The 9579-nt window shown below is 42.6% G+C and overlaps 1 pseudogene; it reads right to left on the bottom strand.

The window, feature by feature from the left end:
• Window positions 1-8315: 8315 nt before the first annotated feature.
• On the bottom strand, window positions 8316-9142 carry LOC100758069 (annotated as a pseudogene).
• Between the last annotated feature and the right edge of the window lie 437 nt (window positions 9143-9579).

The following is a 9579-nucleotide window of genomic DNA, read 5'->3' as shown; positions in this document are numbered from 1 at the left end:
TGACACTTGAGTGACAAGAGATTCTCCCATAGGATTACACTGTGCTTTAAATAGTTCCTGATCCTGTCTTCCACCCCAGACAAGAACATTTCTACATCAGCAGAGATAATCATATCAATAGCACTTGCCCCAGGCTCCAAGAACATACCCTGCTACCTTCCTGATCTCCAAAGGCACTTACTCTTCTCTCTTCTGAAAACAAAGTAGCTAGCAAACTTTCACCGCCCTCTACACTATGTGGAGTGGAGTGAATTTCTGTCACACAGGTGAAAGAGTAGCCAAAATATTAACAACTAAAGAGAGATTTCAGGAAACAATAGGAGAGTTTTGTTATATGGCTTCACACTGAGGACAGGTTCTATCTTACTTTCTATCTAGTTGCAATAGGGACTTCAGAAAACCAGGAAAGAAATCAGTAACTAGATAACAAACAAGACCACAGAACTTTCTCCCATCAGAAAGTTGGATGATGCCTGCATTGCTTTAGGAGTTATATTTCTGAAATTCAGAGCAAAATGTTGACAAATGAATAGTAATACAGAGTAGTCCTCATGGACAGTTGAATACTTGGAGAATAAAGGAGCAAGGAAAATGTGTTTATAAGCACTATTGTTAGCCAGCATGACTTACTCCTTGGGGAGTTGAACAAAATAAAAACAACAACTCATGGTTCTCAACAGTGCTGGTAGAATGATTCACTACACATATGTGGAAATGGATTTATTAGAATGTGTAAGGAGCCTGTAACCAGGCAGGCAAAAGCCTGCCAAAAAGAAGATTGAGACAGAAGCTTACAAAGGCCTGGCAAGAGAAAAATTAAAGGAAAGGGAGCCATTGTAGATAAGAGTGAAAATGTGTGGTGTGTGGAAAGGTGTGACTAGCAAGATTTAGCAAGCTATTTAAGTGACCAGCTTAGAACTAGAATTTTAGACTGCAACATGATTCTATGCCTTGGAGCTCCCCTCCACTAACCTGAGACAACCAGTCCATCAAGCTGAGTGCTTCCCTTTCTGAAAAGCAATACCATGACCCTGGGACATCAGGAGACTGAATTCAGAGGACCAGAAGTTGAGAGCCCTAAACTGCAGGCTGCTGCAGGAGATGTACCCCTGCTGTGAGTCTGTTGTCTGTGGTTCTTAGGACTGTTTGCTTATGCTTGTGTGGTACTTTGATATAAGTGTGAAGTAAAACTTACATATTAAAAACTAACTCGCTAAATCTGTCATTCCACACAGGTAAAAACCTGGAAAGGCCTCCAGACAGTTTGCAGGATTCAGTCTAGGAAGAGTTCTGAGGAATGTGCTGGGGATAACTAATTTATTTGGCACTAAATAGGACTGGCTAGGTAGAGTAACAAATTTAACTCCCCAGCAAACTTGTTCATCCAAGCTGCATAGCAACGCCTTCAAGGTACCACCACCCCAAAGGCAACCACAGTACATAAGTCAAAAGCCAAAATAATGTGGGAAGAGTGGGTGGAAATCAGGGATTGAAGGCTTTCCAGAAACACCACCCTCCCTGTAAGGAGACTTGTAACCAGGCAGGCAAAGACCTGGCTGGAGGGAGATTAGAATGGAGGTTAAAACCAGGCAGGCAAAGTCCTGGCTAAAGAAAGATTAAGGAAAGGGAGCATAGGTCCACTGTGCAGCCAGCCATTGCAGATAAGAGTGAGAATGTGTCAAGTGTGGCAAAGTCTGATTAGCACAATTTAGTGAACTATTTAAGGACCAGCTCAGAACTGGGAATTTTAGAGTGTACCATAGAGTGTACTTTATGTCCTGGAGCTCTCCTTGGCTAACCTGACACAACCAGTCCATCAAGCTGAGTGCTGCCCTTTCTGACCCTGACTCCATGACACTGGAGACTTGAATCCAGCCTGAACCCAGAGGAGAGGAAGTCCCTAGCCTGAACCTCTGGGCTGCTGCAGGAGAGGCACCCCTGCTGTGAGCCTATTGTCTGTGGTTCTTAGGATTGTTTGCTTATGTTTGTGTGTTGCTTTGACATAAGTGTGAAGTAAAACTTATATACTCAAACCAACTCACTGAGTTTGTCATTCCTCCCTGGTCATAACCTGGTAAGGGCTCGAGACACTCCCTAAAAGTACTGAGTATGGATAGATTACTATACACCTTAATGCCAACTTGGCGTCTTCGGTAACTTGCAAGTCTTAGAGGAACACATAAGAATCAATACCTGGGTCTGGAGAGATGGCTCAGTTGTTAGGCTGACTGCTCTTCCAGAGGACCCAAGTCCAGTTCCCAGGATTCACATGACAGCTCACAACTGTCTGTAACTCCAGTTTCAGGGCCCTAAACACAGACATCAGTGCACAAAAAATAAAAATAAATATAATAAATTTGGGGGCTGGTGAGATGGCTCTTAGGTTAAGGGCACTGACTGCTCTTCTAGAGGTCCTGAGTTCAATTCCCAACAAGCACATGGTGAAGCACAGCCATCCATTATGAGATATGGTGCCTTCTTCTGGTGTGCAGATATACATGGAAGCAGATTGTTATATACATAATGAATAAAGGAAATCTTTAAAAATAGAATCAATACGCATGCACTATGGTGGATATATGTACAGGACTGGGATTAGCCAGGTCCTCCACATCTCCAAATTAAGCAACCACCATATTGACATTATGGACATGGGCAGCAAAATATGGAGCAACCAATATATTACCAATCTGATCAAGGCACACACTTCACAGGACAACAAACACAAAGATGACTAGAATTTTAGGAATCATGTGTGACTTTCATACAGCTTATAACCCCACAGCAGCAGGAGCCATAGAATGATTCAATAGAATGCTTAAACATAAATTAGAATCTATGAGAGATACTACAATAACTCTGGCCTTAGATAGCAACATATGAATTAAATAATAGGCCTAGAATAAATAGAAAATCACCCTTAAATGAAGTAATAGATATAATGCCAGAAATAGAATACCCAACTCTCATAAATTAGAAAGTAATGAGGGATAATAATTGCATTTACAGGAACAAGAAGAGAAAGGATATAATTAGGGCTGAAATAATAGCCCCAGGCACAGAAAACATCATTAGGATATCTCAAGATAAAGATATAAAAGTCAACAAATTGGAGGATATTGCATAAATATGCTACACATGCATACAGGTAAAGGTAGTATACTACCTATTATGCATTGCACTAGTAACAATTTAACTCAACCTTCCAGTCTGGAATATGATGACACCATTCTGCAAGGAGATATACACACACATGAAGGGAACTGTCACACCAGGAAGCAGGGTGGCCAACTCCACAATCTCCTGGCTACATCTGCTGAATCACAGACTCACACAAAGGTGGGAAATGAGGAAAATGTTAAGAAGGAAGGCACTTTTACTGACACTTGGATTTTTCACAGTGGTCATAAAGCAGGTATATACTGCCATTGACTTTTGCTATCACTATTTATATTATTGTGTCCATGTCAGACACAGGGTAGCAAAAGCAGGATAGCACAGCTGGTTACCATGCCCACATTTACCATACCCACATTTATACATAAATGTGCATCATTGGAAGGAAGATTACCCTCATACTCGTCTGCTGAATGGAGATGCACTGATTATATTGCCAAAACCTACAGCTTATTGTATATTGTGTAGATTGAGCATGGCAAGCTAGGTGTGAACAATTCCAGAAGACAATAGACACTGACCCTCCCATTGAGCTACAGTCAAAACATGGATGATACATATAACACAAATATATGTGAAATAAATCCCTTAAAATACCATCTCATGGAAATATGGTCAAATACTACAGACAATAAGGGCATCTTCTCAACTTATTGAAGGAAATGCTCATACATTAAAAACAAGTGTATTTGTGCCCAACAATAAATATGTAACTAAAATAATAGGCATAGAGAAAAATGGAATTTAATTGTTAATCAGATATTAATGTGTACTTTGTGAGACAATATTTTGCAACCCTCGTAGCAAGGAGATTCAGAACACAGGTATATGGTAAAATCACTCAAGCCAGAGATATGAACGACAGAATCATAAGGACATCACAAAACAGGACACAAATATAAACCTATGTAACCCAATGAATTGGACAGAATGTAATTAAGGGAATATAAAAAGCCATTCATGATTAGAGCTGGACGTCCCCACTATGAAGACCTTGGGGCCAGCATAATTACAAACCATGGTACCCCATAATCTTCTTTGGAGAACTTGGGTCATTGCCAGGATCTGGAATTCTGTCTGATTATAAGCTTTGTAGTAGTTAACATTTTAAATGCTATATTCTCCAGATCTTTGTAGTATTAGAAGTCTGCCTGGGTAAATCTGGCAACTTGTTTTCAGTTACTTGTTTTAAGCTTCACCTTTGAAAACATATACAAGGGACTAAGTGAGGTTTATCCCTGTTATAAATCATTAGTACTTAGCTTGACTATAAGCAATGAACTTTTTTATTTAAAAGGATGGCTAGTAACTTGTATTTCTTAACATCTTACAATAGGTTAGCAGCTTTATAAAATTAAGATCTTATACTGTCAGGCTTACCTTTAAAATTTAATGTTTAATCCTTATTACAAAATTTTTCTGTTGTTATCAGTGTAAACATCTGACATACAGGGGATCCTAGGCTACCCTTACAAAAGGTTTTTTTGTTTTGTTTTGTTTTTAAACCAACAAAGAATTGAGACCCATGGGCTTACAAGTTATTTTAAGCCCTTTGTTAAATTTAGGTGTTTGTCTTACTGTACCAGATAAAATGAACAGCTCAACTTTTGGTTGGCATGTGGAGCTTATGGCTGTGATCTTAGATTTTGGTTCTTTGATTTAAGTACAAACATTAGCAACATAACAAAAACACAAATATATTATATCCTTATAAATTTAAACATTTTAAAAACAATTAAAAATATTTTAATGTCTTTTATAATATCAAAAATAAAGTACCCTTTATGTCTTTAAAACTATTACCACCTGGGTGACAGTTAAATTTGTCCTATCAATTCGCAGTACTACTATTTTTTATTAGTTGTAGTTTTTAGCAGGTTTAAACAAAATCATTTCCAATACCGTCCTTACTAAAAACATATCTGAATTCTTAATTACCCAAATTTAATGAACACAGCTCAGAGATAAACGTTGAGCTTTGTCCATAAATGACTGGGTGCTGTTAGCACTAGACAGCAAAAATATTTAAACCGTTTTTGTTTTAGTTCGTTGTTTGTGACAAAACTTACCTGCATACCAAGAACCATAGGTAGAACTTTCTAACAAGTATATATAATTTTTGAGCAATACATAAAACTTATAAACAGAATTAACCTGCTATGGTCAAAAATTTTAACCCATATTACCATTTTTTAATTTGGTATATGCAGAAATGAGAGCACAGAGCAAACTGATTACATCTTCCTATGACAATTTTATGATTTTCTTTGACTCCCTCTATTTTTTTTTACATTCCCTTAAGCTCTTTCTCTGATTCCCTCAGATATTCCCATCTTAGACAAATCTCTCCTTTTCTCTTGGTCTCTTTCTTTCCCCTATCTCAGTGATTCTCACTCAGGGGTGCATGGCTGAAGTGAACACCTTGTCTTCTTATTTTCCTCTAAATCCTGAGAGTACCTTTCCCTGTGCCTCTCTGCACTCTCTGGTGTCTCAACTGTTTGTTTTTTTTACTGTTTACATGAGGTTTACCAGCTCTCCTTTTATTTTTAATAACTTTATAAATTTCTTACATCCTTGCAACTCTCCTGTTTTATTGTTTATTGCTCAGAGAAGCAGAATCCTACTCTCAACACCTTCAGCTCTTTCCAATGCTCTTCTGTGATGCTTTGGTGTATTCTGTGGACATCCGAATGTGCACCCCCATTTGACATCTCCTACATCTAGTGTTTTAACACATTTGGTCTTTTTGCATCAGACTGATCATACCAAGTCTTCACATAGCCATCACATGTACATACCATCCATTTTTTAACCTTATTTCTCCATCTTAATTGTTAGCAGGAATCACACACAGGGCAGGCACTGCATTCCCGGCACCTGACAGTAAAACTTAGTACAACTTTTATATATTATTATATTTTAGTTGACATAAAAACCTTTACCCTAAATCCCTGCTTTTTTACTTAATAATAATATGTACCAATTTTTGAAAATGATGACAAATAAATGTAACTCATTACATTTGGATGACTAAAACACATATATTTTTCCTATGGAAGGAAAAGCATTATTTTTAAACATAATGTATCTTTGACTTTTATGTAAATGTCAAAGCTTCCCAAAGTATACAGAATGGCATAATTTAATATAATTGGCTTAGGAAGAAATGGAGGCAGCACTGATGGGCACAAACTGTCCTTGGCTGCTAGTGTTTTTGAAAAACATTTTTCATTACCCTAATCAATAACAATTTGTAACCAGCCCTTGAATCTGAATGACCAGAGCAGCCCTGGTGGAGGGAAGTCTGGCTACAGTGTCATAACAGTAATCTAGCATCCATAGGCTGTAACTTTAAAGAACAAAGCCAAGCCTGTTTGGCTAGGAGTGGGCAACTTTTCAGTCAGGGTGCAGAAATCCCATCTGCTAGCACTGGAGAGAGCTGTGACAGGCAAGTGAGCCAGTGAGTGTTAACTTTAGGGGACCATGGCTTTCCTAAGAGCAGCAAGGTTTCCAAAGGTTCACTCATGCCCTTTAGGCCTAATGAGCCAGCAAGTGCCACCCAGGCTGCATTCACGCTATCTGCACTTTTGGGCAATGGTGAAGAGGCAACACTGAGCAACATTCCCTGGGTGGCTGAGCAACACTGATGATGCCCCTCCCTCCAGCAATCACAGGCCTGCTGCTACCCTCTGAGCCCCTTCTGCCCATAGACCTGCTGGGACCTCAGCTTCCCAGGAATGCAGGGATAGAGGGGCACACTTAGACTTGGAGGCACCCGTCCCTTGGCTAGCCCAGTGTGTGCCCCACAGGCATCTTTCTCCCAAGGATTTGTTATCCTTGAACCCACCACTGACAGAGGCCTATGTGGAGGATGTTTGCTCCCAGAAGGCATGCTGTAGGCCACTGTCACCCTGCAGGGAGGAAGGGGCAGAGCAAGTCCTTCTGGAAGCCAGCTCCCTCCTAAGCCCTGGGACAAGCAGGCTCTGAGTGCCTGCCATTCACAGGCTTTTATGTAGCCACAGGAGCCTCCATCAGGAGGCTGGTAACCCAGGCTGGTCTAGGGGCATGCAAGGATCCAGAGTGTCCTGTCCTCCACCAGGCTGTAACTTCCCCCCTGTTTTTCAAAGGGGAGGAAGGGGTCTGTCCTTTTAGATTCTGTCCTGAGTCATAATCCTTCAAGAAAAGACAAACTGACAAACAACAAACACAGGGCTGAGACTAGGAATAAAGGGCCTATACCCAGATTCCTACATTTACCATTGGAAGTCCTCAATTGGACCCCCTATTTTACCAACAGAGGTTCTCAATTAGACCACCTATTTTAACCTAGATTGCAGGTTTGATCTAACTCTCCATAGAATACCTGCCCTAGAAGAAAAGTTGAGGACTTCTCCTAGGTTTCCCAGGTCTGGCATTGTAGGCAAATCTGCCAAGCTCTTGGCCTGTTACCTCTATTACCTGTTACCCTAGCATACATAAATTAGAGGAACATGAACTTAACAGACAAATATAAAACATTTACTCAACCAACTAGTTGGAGTTGAATACCTACGAGTTCTGAGTCCTGGTAGGGTCTTGAGTTTCATGGTCAGGAAACCAAATTGTTGTGCCAGGTTCCTGGAGCCCAGAGACTAAACCAAGGTTTTGACACTCTGATGCAAAAGCAAAAGGTTTCTTTTTATTTCAAGCTGGCCAGCTAGGATATCACTGCATGGCAGGGAAGTGGGATACCAACCACCCAAAAAGAGAAGCTTATACAGGGGAAGATCATATGGTTGAAAGCCACAATTTACAGGGTTTCCATGATTACTTCAGTCATACAAAGTACAGAGTATAGCAGTAACTATATATTTTAAGTGAGATACATTTGAGTGAAATAAGACAGGGCATGAGCTTGCAGGGTTAGAGGGTCACTGGATACTGTCAATTATCCCCTTGGCTGCAGGATTTTTTTTCTTTTTTTTTTAACAAAAACCTGAACACATTTATTCAGAAGCAGTTCAGTTAAGTTAAAATCCTATATTCAGTTCAGCCCCAATTCCAGTCACTTGGGTGCGAAGTGTAGATTTGTCACTAGCCACATCTGGGTGAATCCCTTGGCCCGCAGGTACAGGCTGGTGAGGTAGCTACCCTGCTTGTTAGCTGCCAGGGACATGAAAGTCCTCCCCAGTTCTGAGCAGAGCCCTCCTCACCCAAGTGCCAGGGTCGCTGCAGGCTGCTCAAGGGCTCCCAGGTGATGGTGGCTCCTGCACAGGGGCAGACAGAGGCTTGAGGAATCGGTGTGAGGAAAGATTTGCCTGTAGCTTTTGTTGTAGTGAATGTAGCCGCTGCACTGCCTCCTTGATGAGGTTGCCCGAAAGCCGAGCTGCTGCAGGAGCTGGTGCAGGTCTTCATCGCTGGTGTGGGTCTCAGGCTGAGATCCAGGTCGCTGTTGCAGAAGGCGGGACATGGCTGTGCTCTGGGGCCAACCCCGCCGGTACGGGCCTGAGAGAGGCTGTGGGGTGCTCGGCTTGCCTGTCACCGGAGGTCCCTCAAGGCCAGGCTGCTGGGACACAGGGCATAGGGCGCTGGTGCCTGCGGTGAGCTCCGCCATGCAGTAGGGAGCCGCCCGGCTCCACACGCGCCCGCGCTCCCACAGCATGCAGCGAATGGCTCCGGGGTGAGCTGGGGCCCCGGTCTCTGCAGGCACAGAAGGTCGCAGCATCTTCCTCGCCGGGGACCGGTTCTGTTCCACTGAGATCGCAGCCAGGACCCGCAGGGGCGGGGGGCCCGGGGCAGCACTGGGCGAGGCAGGGCCATCGTGCGCTGTGTCCAGCTTCAGCGTCTCACCGATCTTGGCGATGAGCTGGTTCACATCGGTCAAGCTGCCCAGAGTCACAGACTGCTGCAGCAGGAGGAAGCTGTGGTCCTTGTCCTCCCCCTCTGCCTCAAAGCCGGCTTCCTTCTCCGCCCTCTGTCACGGCATGGCCCTCTGCCTGAGACCCCTCGGCTGTGGGGGCATCGCTGGCGACCTGGCTGTCAGTGGGCTTGGTGGGCGGCTGCTAGGGCAAGAGAATCACAGAGGCTGGGGTCAGGCTGAGCCTGAGATGCAGAAGCCTGGGACCAACAGACTTCCAACCTAGGGAGGCTGCAGGATGTTTACAACCAGTAATTAGCAAAAGAATGTTAACAGGAGTGGTGGACAGTTGCCTTCCCTTCTCTGAGAGCAAGCTGTCAGGTGCTGCCCATGGCACTCTTGTTTTAATGAATTAAATTTTGCCTTACCTGTAGAAATTACCTTTTCAGGGCCCAAGTTCTTAAACTTTTATTAATTTTAATTTTCATTTGTCACCTTTACTAGCCTGGGGCTTAGGTCTTGGGATATTCCCTTAAAGGCCTGGGGTATTGATAGTAAAACACAGA

Source organism: Cricetulus griseus, unplaced genomic scaffold, assembly GCF_003668045.3.
Source record: "Cricetulus griseus strain 17A/GY unplaced genomic scaffold, alternate assembly CriGri-PICRH-1.0 unplaced_scaffold_574, whole genome shotgun sequence".
Lineage (NCBI taxonomy): Eukaryota > Metazoa > Chordata > Mammalia > Rodentia > Cricetidae > Cricetulus > Cricetulus griseus.
The sequence above is the reverse complement of the archived record's forward strand: the minus strand, read 5'-3'. Positions and strand labels throughout refer to the sequence as shown.